Source organism: Oreochromis niloticus, linkage group LG20 (genome assembly GCF_001858045.2).
Source record: "Oreochromis niloticus isolate F11D_XX linkage group LG20, O_niloticus_UMD_NMBU, whole genome shotgun sequence".
Lineage (NCBI taxonomy): Eukaryota > Metazoa > Chordata > Actinopteri > Cichliformes > Cichlidae > Oreochromis > Oreochromis niloticus.
Window position 1 is genome coordinate 5095992 of NC_031984.2, and position 14822 is coordinate 5110813.

The 14822-nt window shown below is 42.6% G+C and overlaps 1 non-coding gene across 1 annotated transcript; it reads right to left on the reverse strand.

Annotated features, from left to right (window-relative positions):
- Nucleotides 1–10042: 10042 nt before the first annotated feature.
- Nucleotides 10043–10114, reverse strand: trnae-uuc (transfer RNA glutamic acid (anticodon UUC)). The gene has a single exon. It is a non-coding gene; the product is annotated as a tRNA-Glu (tRNA).
- Between the last annotated feature and the right edge of the window lie 4708 nt (nt 10115–14822).

Consider the following 14822-nt stretch of genomic DNA (forward strand, 5'->3'; position numbering starts at 1 on the left):
TCAAAAACCAGAATTACTCCAAAACAAAGTTATTTCAGTTAATTAAAACTAAATTAAAAATAATTCTGAAGAAAATATCTTTAGTTTTATTATTTGTTAATTTGGTAAAATCTGTTATTTGCATTATGTCTACAATACTGAGAGTCATCTGCCATAAATCTGCCATAAATACAGTAAAAATTCAAACAGAAATATATCAAAAAATGTGCAAAATAAGAAGAAGTAATGAAAGCTTTGAAATAAATTCTGTGGAGTACAAAGTGCAACATTTGCATCTGAAATATAATGAAGTTGCAGCAGAAACCGTCCTAACACAGAAATACATGAAAACTGCACCTCTGTAAAGTACTTTCTCCTTCATGCTCTCATCCAATGGCATTACCAGTACTCTACAGTACTGCAGGTGGGCGGGGCCCCCACGGCTGTGATGGCGGTAGAACCATTATTTTGACCTCCTTCTTCCTTTTCCCTTATTTTTCCTCCCTCCAATGTGCTCCCTGTGCAGTCACACACACAGACACACACACGTGCACACGTACATGCACACGCACACATACACACACACAGACGCACACACACGCACACATACACACACACAGACACACACACACATAGCTGTTCTTGCTGTCCTGCCTTGTATGAGGTTTTTCAAGGCTCAAATGAGCCTTCAGGGAGCCACTGTAAGCAGGGCTGGTCCACATATAGACACATATACTGGTTTGTCTGCCTGAACACAAATCTGTGCATCCTGAGGATGAACAAAAATGTCACCAAACTGAAAGAAAACCAAAATCATGTCACTTAGATGACCTGATTTGTTCCTGTTTTGTTTAGAATATAAATTAAAACTAAATCGACCAATCAGAGAGGAGGTAGATCCGTGCTGCAGATATTTTTCCCAGACTCTTTATTGACTTTTATTACAAACAAACAAAGAAACAAACAGTGTCCTGCTTCAGTGTTGATGTAAAATTAAGATCAGAAGTCCGGTGATGAGTTCAGGAGCAGCTCGGTGACTTCATTCATCCGATGTGAGGAAAAAACTCAATGAGCGTGTTGAAGCAGATTAATTTAATCTGAGGAGATTTTCTCACATTAACTCAAGCGGCTCAGAAGTGGATTAGACTCCTCCTGAAGCTTAGGAGAGGTCGGGTGGTGCAATGAGACACGAGCTGAAGCACACAAAAACCAGAGTGAAGAAGAAAGTCTGACCTTAACACAACTGAAATGCTGAGGCATGACCTGGAGAGCGCTGTTCAATTAAGACATCCCAGAAATGTCGATAAACTGAAAGGAACAAATCAAAGTTTTCAGTAAACTGATGGAGGCTGTAGCTGCTAATAGAGTTTTCTTCCTTTTTCCTCTAAAACAAATTTAAAAAACTGTGTGTTTAGTCAGCTACAAGCTGCAACCTCCACATCAAAAACATGAACTGCAGTTCCTCTAACAACAGATGAGGCTAGCTCTAAAAGCGAGTAACTCCCCATATACTGTATATAAAAGATGGACGTCCACCGCGGGATTACCATTAGTTCTGGAATCCGGATTTTGAAACCTCAGTGTTACCGGTTGAGATCATGTTGGTGTTTTAGGGCAGGAAGTGACCATATTTACACCACAGGGTGGAGTGAAGTTATTAGCTAAAACTAGCTAGCTTAATTAGCAAGCTGCATCCATAGACTGTACGCGTAGGATGTAGAGATACCTGTTAATTCGTTATAATTAACAAAAACTGAAGCATAAATGAATGAACTGTACCACACAGCACGACACGGTGTTTGTACGATAAATGCATTAAAACTGCAGTGAACAGGCTCCATGCAGCACCTCCAGCTAGCTGCAATATAGCTATTTGAACAGTGATTAGCCACGCTCACTAGCTTAATTACACAGGTGTATGAGAGGTAAAGAAAAAAATCAGACCTCTTAGAGTTGTTATAATGGAGGAAACTATTCAAATCACTGTACTGGGCCTTTATACTTTCTACTACTTGCACCACATAACAGGGACATGCATGTTAACATTACTGCATATGAATCCAGTGCATGTAGGACTTCTAGCCTCAGCTAATGTGTAGACCCCGTCTCTGCTTCTGCCTTTAAGACACAAAATGTCAGTGCAACAAGCAAACAAACAGTAACAGAGACAACTAAGACCAACACAAAGACAAAAACCAGCCTGCATGATCACGCAGCACTCCGCCCTGTTGTCCTGATATTGTCATCACTATGGGCTCCGATGCTGAGGCATCAACATGTGGAGTCCACTCACAGGCGGCGTGACGGTGGCTGTGTTCAGCTTTTACAGATGACATTAGATCATATTTTGAGTAATCAGTGGGGAAATCCTGGTGATTCCAGCTGGGTCGCTACACGTTTACGAGTTTGCAGATTGACTGTGACACCGAGTAAGCGACTTTATCTTGTTTCGTGGATGGAAAAGCGTTGCAGCAGTGTAATGTTGTGTAGAAGTGTTGGTAGGAGGCGAGATGTGTGCAGGGCGCTTATTTCTGAGAGCAGGATGATGGGAGCTGAGGGGGACAGACTTGTTGTTTTGCTGCAGGATCAGATGGATATTTCTGTGCGTGTGTGTGTGTGTGTGTGTGTGTGTGTGTGTGTGGTAATCGTTGGTGTGTGTTTCCTGGAGTTTGAACTCTCTTCTTCTGCTGTTTGTCTGTTTCTGTGCTCGCTCCATAAAGCAAATTAAAACTGAGAGAGAGAGAGGAGGATTAGAGGATTTAACGGGCTGGTCAGAGCTGAACATTAAATCTGATGAATTCAGATTTTCATCTCGTCTGCTCTCAGACTCCCAGCCCGTGTTTACTGTATTTATGAGGACCTTCAGGCTGGAGCCGGTCCTGCAGAGCACCAAGTCTGAGTCTGATCACTCTGACGGGCGTTTGGACCTGCACAGAGGTCGGTGCGTCCACATTGGAGTCCGGTTAGGGTCAGCTGAACCAGCCTTCAGCTGTGTGCTTGTTTTAGAAGAGCCTTGAAGCTTCTGCTGGAGACAGTCAGCAGAAAGCAGGCAGCTCGAGGCTTCTCAGTTTGTTTTTCACTGACAAGAATCTGTCAAAGCAAAGTGATGCAGAGACTTTGCAGCATAGAGCCATAGAATAAAACTTTCACCTGATTCTTTCTTGCTTTTGTTTAGATCTTTTTCTTCTTGAATTTTTTGTGGCTTATTTCAAACTTTCTTTTGCATGTTTGCTCCTGTTTCCTTGATTTTTCTTTCTTTTGATTCTTCTTTTATTAATTTCTCTTTGTATACTTGCTTTTTAATTTCTTTACACTTGTTTTTTTCTTTTCGTTTTGCTGTTTTGATCCCTTTTTCACTCCTTTTTACTCTTTCTTTCTTTCTCTCTCTTTCCTCCTCTCTCTCTGTTTTAGTAAAGCAGCTTATTCCGTTTCAGGCTCATGGCGGCATCGAGGGAGCCGAGGCACTCAGGCTCCTCTCTCTCTCTCTAGTAGCCTCCTTCAGCTCCTCTTAGGGGATCCCCTGCCACTCCCGGCTCAGCTGCAAGTATAATCCCTCCTGAGTCCTAAATCAGCCGCGGGCACCCCGCGCAGCTGGCTGCAGAGAGTTATACTTGTGGTTTTATTCTTTCAGTCATTACCCAAAGTTCATGAACATGGGTCAGTGTGGGAACATGAGCTGACATGACTCGCCTAACCGAGCTTCCTTTACCTTCTCTTTATTTGACCTTTAACCTTTTTATCCTGTTTAAAGTTCCTTTGTGATGCTTTGCGGTCGTTTCTGTGTGAACTGATATGTTGCTCAGAGAGATTCAATAAGATGGCCTTAGTTTATTTAAACAGGAAGTGATGTCACATCCTCTGCTTCCTCTCCTTCAAGATGTCACCGATTCACTCGAACACCACAGATGTTTCAGATGTATAAAGCATATCGTCATGTAGAACAGCGATCCCCAATCCCCGGGCTGGTCCGTGAGTCGTTTGGTACCGGGCCGCGAGAGTTGAGGCTCGGGTGTGAAATTTATGGTTTTCAGGGTTTTTATTGTTATTATAGTTAACTCTGTTTCCCTGGGTCTTCTCCCATATGTTATGAATAAATCTCCTTTTTTTGGTACTGGTACTGGTTTTATTTCGTTGTATTTATCTGCGACACCTTAAAGGCTGGTCTGTGAAAATATTGTCAAACATAAACTGGTCTGTGGGGCAAAAAAGGTTGGGGACCGCTGATGTAGAACATCTGCAAACATCTGGTTTGAGATTAAATGCTGTCTGGTTGATTACATTATTGATTATAATGCAATTAACTTCACCGGCAGTGACGAACAGGATACGCAGGAAGACAGGAGCAAATGATGCGGAAGGTTACGGTGATAGGCGGGGATACTGAAACACTCATCAGCTGATCGAAGGTGGACGTAGTGCTAAAAGTGAAGGTCACGTGGAAGCGCATTGAACCTGCCTTCTTTCCAACAGCCAGCAGGGGGCGACTTGCCTGGTTGTAAAAAGAAGTTTGATTGTATTGAAGTCTATGCAAAAAAGACCCTGCAGCTTCCCTGATCTCTTTGAACTCAGTAGATTCTTTTGGTCTAGTTTATGGTCCAAGTCGCTTGTTTCAACTCTTATTTATTACGACACGAGGTTTGTGTTCTAAATTATGGTCCTCATTAATTGGTTTGGTATGCTTTAAGGTCAGCCACAATAAGAGTGCAGCATTAATCACGTCCACAGTAAAAGCTGAGAAAAATTTTCAGCTTGAGGTTTTGAAGTCATGACTGTGTCTGTGTTTGGTTCTTATATTCACTTTGTGCTAGTCAATCTGTGGCAAGTAAACCGCTCTGAATGCAACCAGGACAAACCACAAGTCCTTGGCTGTTACTGAGCGATCTGCAGGTGTGATGGTATCTCTTTGCTGCTGCTCCTTCTTCTATCCCCAGCTCACGCCTTCATCGCTGTCAGCTGCAGGCAGCTGTGAAGAACATTTCTCAGGCTTCATGTTTGTATCTGTGGCTGTTTCCCGTTTTCCTCTCTCACGTGCAGAATTGTCTTGTCTCACGTATGGTCAGAGTAGAGGGTCTTACTTTGTGTGCCTCTGTCTTACCTGCTCTCACATGGGCAAATTTCAGATATCAGATGTGTTAAAGGCAGTTTAATATCTGATCATATGTCAGGTATTCTCAGGGCTGCAGTGCATGTGTGAGCCAAGAGGGGCAAGAGTTCGACACCAAGTTTGCCCTGAAAGATGCAGGTTTCAGTGAAGCACTCGCTTTACTACGCTGTCACTTCAACGCGTCCCCCAATTATTAATTTTAGTTGTTTTCATGTGTTTATTTTAGATTCAGTAGAAATGTGCAGAATCAAACTGGCCTGTAGGTCACTCACAGACTGTTAGCATGTGTGAGCCAGACGGGAAGCAGAAGTTTGTCCTCCATGCTGTCCTGAAAGATGCAATAAAGCTAATTCAAACTGGATGAGCGTGTTGACAGATGGAGAGAAAAGCAGCGCCTCTTCTGATCACTAGCCCGATTAGATTTGGCTAAACTTTGCCTTCACCAGTGTTTTTAAGTTTCTGGCAGGTGTCAAACCAAAATGTGTTGTGTCAAAATTCCCCTGAAGGGCTCTCTATCGTTTCAATAAAGGTTATTCAGGGCAGGTCGTGCTGACAGACTCCACACTTGAGTCCTGTTAGGAACACCAGAGCTCAGCCTTTCCCAAAGCTTCAGCAAGATTTAAAGAGCCTTCAAGCTTCAAGGCGGCAGAAGAAACCAGGCAACACTGCGGTGAGTCTGGTTCTCCTGGGAGCAGATGATGCAGGTTTGAAATCAAAATATTTTGGGTCAAAATGAACAGAAAGTTAATTCAGGAAGATTCAGGGCAGCAGTGCATGTGTGAGAGCAGCTTGGAGGGTCAGGGGTTTGTCCCTGAGTTTGTCAGCTTCAGCACCGAGCCCACGCGCGCTCCGGCAGTTCAATAAAGGTTATTCAAACCGGATGACAGTGCTGACAGATGGAGAGAAAAGCAGCGGCACTGAGACGGCTCTGCTGGCTTCAGTTCAACACGAAGATGTCTCAGATTTGATTGGATTTGTTTTATAGATCCGAGTCTTTTCTCGCTGACGGGAAGCAGCATTTGGTGCAGGAATGTTTTTTGGGAAAACAGACGCTGGATGGGATGATTTCATCCCGACAGAAACCGTCTCCTCCGTGTTTCCTTTGTTTCTCCTGCTGAACTGATCGGTGAATTATGTGTGAACGGCGCTCTAGTTAAAGCCGTCGTGTCGCTGCCTGTATCAGCATTAAAGCCATGTGAGGATCTCAGAGAGCGAGGAGGTTTGGATGCTGCTCGGCTTTGTGAAGGACGCGTCCCGCAGCTCAGCCCGGCCCTCACAGAGACACAACAACACACACGTCCTCCAGAGAATACACACATGTAGTATTGATGAAGCTGCTGCCTCTGTGCCTTTGAGCCAAACACACACTGATTCACACACTCAACACCTGTGTGTGTGTTTTTTACAGTGTGTGTGTGTTTGTGTGTGTGTGTGTGTGTGTGTGGAGGATGAATGTAGGTCACGCTGCTGATTCTCTGCACAGCAACAATGCACAAAATCCCAACTCTGAATACTCGCAGTGGATTGGCTGAGAGATCCAGCCAGGCAGCCAATAACCTTTCAACCCCCGGGCACTGTCTGTGTGTGTGTGTGTGTGTTTCTGTGTGTGTGTGTGTGTTTCTGTGTGTGTGTGTGTGTGGACAAATTTCAGTTTAAAAACCGTGGTAGTGAGGACACCTCTGCCTGACTCGGGGTCAGACCTTTTTAAAGACTCTTCAGATTCAGAGTTAGTGTCCTGGTTTTATCCGCTGAACGATACAGCGTGGCGTTCAGGTGATATCGCAGTGACATCGCACATACAGCAGCTCAGAGGGTGGAGCCACGGATTGACACAGAAGACCATTTACAACTCCCCGAGACCCCTGCTGTGACACACGTCCAATCAGAGAGCTCAGCCTCTGTCTCTGTGCTGCTGCTGGTGAGGTTACCGGTTGACCTGAAAGTCACACAATCACAGGTCCTGGATCAGTTTTCCAGTTTCTGAATTTGTTGGGTCAAACGTGCTCGGAGGACGGCCTCAGATATTTTTTCTTTATCATCACATCTGACAAACAAAGCACCACAAAGTTATATATCTCTTCAGTTCAAGCTCTGTAACAAAAAAAAGAAACAGATTTTATGTCATGAAAAACACGTCAAGTGTGGTTTTTTTAATCCATTTCTCAGCAAATCGTTTGAGTCTCCTAGAAAACCCGAACATATTTGGTGAGGTTTGGTTTTAGTCACTGATGGCATTGCTAAATTGTCTCGCTTGTACAACTCATCATTGCTTCAGTTTACTGAATTCTCAGAACACAATAAAGCAGTGTATGCACAGCGTCAGTGTCACCGTGCCGTGACTGCCTGACGCTGACCGAGCCCGGGTGGGCTCTTGGCAGGCTGCGTGTCCCAGCTGTTCCTGCAGACTTGCATGGACCAGGAGCACCACCTCTGATCTGATTACTCGTGGTGCAAATCTGACTCGACAGCGATGAAATGCTCCAAGCTGTATTTGTGCCATTCTTGCAGCAGCACCCCGCCCTGTGGCCCTGTCAGAAGGACAGTGCAGGCGTTCGTGGATCAGAAGCATATTAAGACTCTTCCTTGGCCAGTGTGAACGCCTGGGACTCGCCCGGTCAGCATGTTCATTCCAGCAATTCCTCAACAACAGATCTGGACAGTTACATTTTTTCATTGCATCCTGTATATGCACATATTATAGTGTTGGTCTATAAAATCCAAGCTAAGCTAATCAAATCTGCAGCACGCTGGTCCGGTGGTTAGCCCCTAGCAACTCACACCATGAAGGTCCTGAGTTTGAATCCAGACTTTTCTGCATGCAGCTTCTTTTCTGTGAACTGTGGCGTCCTCCTGGAGTTCAAAGACGTGCATGGCGTTAGGTTCACTGGTGATTCTAAATTGAACATAGGCGTGAACGGCCACCTGTCTGCGACCTGTCCAGGATGTACCCGGCTTCTTGATCTATAACAGCTGTGATAGGCTTATCTCTGCTGTAACGTTGGACATTTTAACCTGGGACACTAAGACAACTTATTTGGTTTTGGAGTCTGCCTCAAGTGGCCAAAGGAGGAACTGCAGTTTTTGGTACTCGGGCATTAGCTACTAGAGGGAGGGATTGATAGTAGTGAGATATGATCGATATTTAGTTTCTATCCTTGAAGTTCAGATGTAGCCACTGAATTGTACACATACACTATGAAAAATGGAATTTGGAGAAAATGAGTTTTCATCTCACTTTTATCTATTGTGATATCAGAGCAGATTCATGAAGAAACAAAAACAACACACACACACACACACACACACACACACACACACTGAAGCACACTGGTCTGCTGGTGTATCTGCAGTTTCATATCTCATCTAAACATCAGCTGTTTGAAGTTCTCTCTCTCTCTCTCTCTCTGTCTGGGTCACTGTCTCTCGCCCACTCTTATTTTCTCCCCCCAGTGGTGTCAGACACAACAAAACAGACCCTTGTGGGGAAAAAAGACCAGGATTGCGTCCTGTCACCAGTGTGCAGTGTGTGTGCAGTTCCAGCAGGGGGCAGCGGCTGCCTCACCTCGCCCTCTCTGACCCCAGTTAGTGCAGGGAGCCTCAGGTGTGTTATGGGAAATGTAGTACTCAAAGCAAATGAGGTCCATCTGCTTCATGGAGGAGACACTAAAGCTGTGCAAAGAGTTTATAAATAAAAATGCTTTTAAATACCAAAAACCACAGAGTGACACTGATTACAGCATTTCTACAGTTAGTGTGAGGTCACGGCTCCTCCTTCCCACAGCATCTGCATGTGTGCCCTCTGTACCCTCTGTGTGAATCCAGTTTCTCATCCGTGTTCTGTATTTAGACGCTCAAAGTATTTGAAATCTCTGCAGTGAAGCCGGTGTTTATCTCTCTCTGTCTCTGTGTTTAATGAATACTCTCTCTGCTCCCGAATTAGAAGCCGGCTCTCAGCAGCTGCCCTGATTGGTCGGTGCCAAATTCCACTGTGTTGATTCTCCAATGGACCAACTTAACCACAGCTCCCCATAAACCGCCTTTATCCAACAGTGTCATCTGACTTTTCCTGTTAGAAACATGCTCAGTTCAACTTTGACAGACCGCTGAAAAGCAATAATACAATTCAGTGTAATGCTTAAGATTCTTCTATAGGAAGCTAAAAGTTGCTTACTTGTTTTTATCTCATCAATAACAGCAATAAAAAGCATCAGATTAGAGTGGCAGGGGTGTTAATAATGGGGAGGGGAAAAAAGAACTTTGTGGTTAAAGTGAAGAAAAAATCAGTAGAAAACCTTCTAATGTCAGTCAGCGATGTTTTTCACTCTCATTGGTAGTTGCTTAAGTCGCTTACCTGAAAGTTAAAATGTTTATCTCAAGTCCCGCCCACTTTGTGTTGTTATTTCACCTACAGTTGCGTAAATCGCCAAATATTGTTTACTTTCTCATGTCCATGTTGCTCCGAATCACCTCCATTGTGCTGGTTAGTCAACATCAGCTAGCTTAGCTCTGTCAGACACACTGTAAACAGAGTTTACTAAGAGTGTGGCTAAACTAGCTCTGACTGTTTCGAAATCTGGCTCAACAAAGCAACGTTTGATTTCCCAGCAGGGGTGAAGGGGACTGGCCACCACTGGTCTACATGACCCTACATCTGCTAAATCATTTTAATCCCTGGGGGGACTAAAGATGTACCCCCACTCCTGGTTTTTAGAGCTGCATCTTGAAACAGTCTACAGTGCAAACAACAGTTAAGGGCCCCTTTATACCCATCGAGTGGTGAACAGCACCTTACGACAAAGGCTATTCCATATTCACTGAAATAAGAGACTTAGAGCTTTTTATTGTCATTGTCATCATTTGTATCTTAATTGCTCCTTGGACATAAATAAAGTCTCTCTGATTCTGATTGTGCAGTTTCTTGCACAGCGAAATTGGGTAAAAACTGGAGGAAAAAGGATGTTCCCATACCGGGAGTCGAACCCGGGCCGCCTGGGTGAAAACCAGGAATCCTAACCGCTAGACCATATGGGACAAGCTGCAGTGTCTGCAAAAATAAGTGCACACATTTTCTAAGTGGTGACACCTAACATCCAGGAGAATCTAACAGCAAACGAGATGATACTGGGAAATCGTCTGATTTGTCATTAAGCCACTGAGCACCAGTGTTTCAGTGTGAAAACTACTGTCAACCAAACAAAAGAGAAATTGACTCAATTTGGAGAATCGGTAGACTTACAAAAAATCCTGGACATACTTGTGCTGCGTGACAGCCACTTGCCTGATTGGTGACATCACAATTCCCTCCAAAGGTGAGATCTACAGCTTGTTGTTGTTGGGCTGACAGAGAGGAGCAGCCGCACTCCTGTATGAATGAATGAATCCTAACCTCATTCATTCGCTGCATTCACAAGATAGTACTTATGTTCCATGGCGGTGTAGTCATCATTTGTTTCATTAAACAAATATGTTACAATATTATTGTAAAAACTGTGGTTTAAGTTCTAAAGTTATTGTAAAAAACATTTGAATGACAGTGGTGTAAAAATAAATCACACCCTGGTATAAAGGGTTTAAATAATAACCTTAGTCCAGATTTATTGGAGGGTAAATTAGCAAATGAAAAGACCAGATAATCTATTAATAAGGAGCCGATTTACAAGCACAAATCCAGCCATTTCATTTCAATAATCACCAATAATCTACCACAATCAGCTCAGATTTGTTAGTTAAAAAACAAAAAGGCCTGACAAAGCAGCAAGAAACTAAAATAACTTAATATAAACATGTTTTCTCTCTGAAAGCTGCAATCAATGGGAGGAAGCTGAAGGAGAACCAGTTTGTTCTGTTAAAAGTGCTAAACATTCTGATATTAAAAGGCACTGTGGGTTTTGGAGGTCGGAGCATAAAGGTTTCCTGATTAAAAGCAAGTCTGCCATAAAAACCTGAAATCTGTGTTTAACAGCTGACCCGAGACTTTTTACTGCAGGACTCTGAACGAGTTAGCGTGTTATTAATACAGCTCCACGTGTGTAAAGCTCCGGGTTTTTTTCTTCTGCATGCTGTGTGAGGCGGCGGATATTTACTAAAGTCAAAGGAAAGAATCAGTCACGGCCACCTGTGGGCAACACACAGAGAGCTGACACCTGGACAGATTCAGACATCATTTTAACAGGTTTAAGTCATGCTAATTGCTGCATTTGGACAGACATTTCAATATGTTGTGTAACAGACCAGTGCTAGAGCAGATTTATGATGTTGCAGAGCCCTGTGTGTGTGTGTGTGTGTGACTCTGCAGTTCTCATTATGGACCGATCTCTGTGAATCACCCTGTAAAGATCAAATTTGCTGTGAGTAATAAGTGTCATATTCATGGCACATGTGCAGTTACTGGGGGACTAACTGTTCATTAAAACCTAAAAAGTCATTTCACAAAGATGGTTGTTAATCTGTTTCTTAGGATTTTGCTGGTTTGTAGCAGCTGTTAAACTTGTTAGTGAACGTTAAAGCATCAACTGCTGGTCTGGGACTGAAACAGCTGAAGCATGTTTTTCCAATCAGCGTTAACTCTGCACCACCGTCCTTCACTTTTAGATTTCAGCCTGCTGTAGAATCACGTTTGAGCATTTGATAAAGCCTTCGACATGTTTCAAGTTTGATGTTTTGTTTAATCAGGCAGCTTGAGTGAGATTGAAACATCTTTGAGGAGAAACAAGAAGCCTTCGGGAACAATGAACAGAAAAACAGCAGAAGAACACAATAACCAAAGAGGTCATAAAAAACAGATGCAAGTATCATTAAAATCATTTAATTAATCTTTTTGAACTCCAGGGGGAGTGCAGATCTGCGGTTTGAGGGCGGTAAAAATAAAAGGAGCTGCTTTTCTTCACTTGTGCCACTGATGCCTCTGCCAAACAAGGAATAGCACACCCACATGTGAGACAAGACGCTGGTGTATGAGTGCAGGAAGCAGCGATATCCTCCATCTGTGTGGTGGGTTGTTTCCCTGATGCTTAAAAGCTGTCAGGTTATTCGAATCAGTACGTTTTCCTTCTTCTGTATATGGCCCATTCATGGAAATATCTCTTCAAAGTCTGATTGCTTCTGATGATATAGAGCAGGGGTCCCCAATCCCAGTCCGCGAGGGCCGGTGTCTCTGCAGGTTTTAGATGTGTCCTTGATCCATCACAGCTGATTTAAATGGATAAATTAGCTCCTCAACATGTCTTGAAGTTCTCCAGAGGCCTGATCATGTGATTCAGGTGTGTTGACCCAGGGTGAGATCTAAAACCTGCAGGGACACCGGCCCTCGCGGACTGGGATTGGGGACCCCTGATATAGAGGTTTTATGCACAACTAATTATAAAATGTGTGTCTTTTATATTTTCTGTGATCCAGGATGATTAATTTAAAAAGAAATCATCCTCTGTATGGATGTTATGAAGGCAAAAATTATCCACAGATGGCAAAATATTTTTTGCAGTAGGACCTAAACTACGGGACTGACTCACTTTTGAGGTCAGCCCCAGGTGGCCGTTCCGGGAACTGCAGTTTTTGGCACTTCCAGCTTTACCTTAAGTTATTTGAGTTATCTGGTAAAGTCTGCCTGCTTTTAGTTTGAAGTAAACATCATTTAATAGCTTGATTTCCTGGCTGGGTGTGAGTTGCTGCACAGACATGCTGATTCATGGCTTCAGATCTTCTCAGTCTGACAGACAGATTACAAGTACAGCATCACCTCTCAGCTCTGATGTCATGTTTTACAGTTTAACTACTGGGCAGTGCTTCAGTCAGCGACCCTTGTTTGTGGCTGTGCTCATAAATACTTTTACCAGTGTAACCAGTAAACACAGTAGAGCCAGTTTGTGTGGCTTCTGGGCTGTTTACGTATGAATAATGGGAGTGTGCTGAGGCACCGGCTCCAGACAGGCGCTTGGTGGGAAAAATGGGAAAATCTGTGTATGAGAGAAAAACCGACCTGCAGAAAGTCTGTAAGTACACACCAGGAGGTTTTTATTTCCCAGAGTTCCCTGCTTCTGTCCTGCTGAGCTGGAGACAGTTACAGGAGGAGTCTCAGTGTTTGTCTGTCTGAGTGTGTGAATGCCAGTGATTTATGTGTTTGTGTGTGCCTTTTGTTCTGCTAATGTTGGTGGGGGTGGGCACAGCGTTATCAAAACAGCTGGAAGCAAAGAAACAGTTTTCTGATCAGCACCAGCTCTTTGTCCTCTTAATTCATTTATTTTAATTCAGTAAAGTCTCACACATGTCCAGCAGTCAATACACGAAAATTTGATTTCATCACATGAAGAAATTGCATAAAAATGTAAAAATAAAGTAACAATTTGTCAAAGAAATTCAAATTTTTTTGTTTAAAAAAATAATATTTGTCGTCATCTCAGCATTTTTTAAGCATCTTCCCACTTGTACTTATTTATTTTTCTATGTATTTCTTTATTTTTTATGTAATTAAAGTTAAGTTTTATGTAGTTACATTTTTTCACCATAATGTTTCAACATTTATAATATAAAGTATCAATGAAAATGACATAATTTTTCATAATACTTTTATTTTTAATGAAAGATTTTTTTCTCGAGTGTTTCACATAATAATGCAATTATTGATGAAAATCTAAACACCTGACACCTTTGACACCTGAATATAGAAAAGTTTAATGAAAAATAAACAAATGTGTTCAAATGTCAGTAATAGATTTTATATTTTACATTAATTAATCAGTATTTAGTGACACATCAGTTAATTTCTGATGTTTCTGTGTTTCTGGGGCAGAAATCGATCTTCGAGTTTTGGCAGATTTTGCACAGTCTCAAAATACAGCCCTCTAGCTTCCCGTCTTTAATGAAAATAGAACCACATTAGAATCAGAAAACCTTCATCGTGGCAGAAAAGAAACCTTCAAGCTGCAGCACTTTAACAGGATGTTACCACTTTCAAAATAAGAGCAGCAGGACAGAGTCAGGAACAGCAGGAGAAAAAATGGAGCTCATATGAGAATAAAATAAATGTAACTCGAACAAATGTTTCTATTTCTTTTCATTTATATCATTTATTATGTCTATAGATAACAGGCAAGTTACCAAACAACCAACTTTAACTTGTGTCTTTAGGCACTTACTAGCAGTCTGACGGGTATAAAGTTATATTTTTGTAACAACAAGGTGATTCAAACAGCTATTAGCTGAAAACTTTCCAGTGTCCTCAAAAGACTTCAAATTGTCAGCAGTATGTACAGAGGAGGTCAGCAGAAAATTACAGTCAGAGTTTGATCCACCATTTGGAAAGCATCTGAATGGCAACAGCTTCATGTTTCAGCATGTGAGTGATCTCAGACACATCGACAATCAGTCATGGATTGGCCCCACCAGAGCTCAGACATCAACTCTACTGAAGCAGTGTGGGGTCATCTGGACAGCAGAACAAAAGGCGGACAACAACATCCAGAGAAGAGCTTTGAATGTCCTTCAAGAAGCCCGGGGAACTAGTTAAACTACTTAAGGAAAATACAGGAAAGCTGCCTTTGAGAGTTCAGGCTGTGTTAAAGAATAAAGGAAAAAATAAATAAATGCCACATACTTGCTTCAAACTCAGTAGAACTGTACAAACTCTGTTTTGGCTTTACACTGTGCTTTAATTTATGTTTGGTTATGTTTCATCCCCGGGTCTCATTTCAGTAAGGTTTTAAGATCCTCCATCGTCTCTGCTAAAGTTTAAAACACTCTGTGA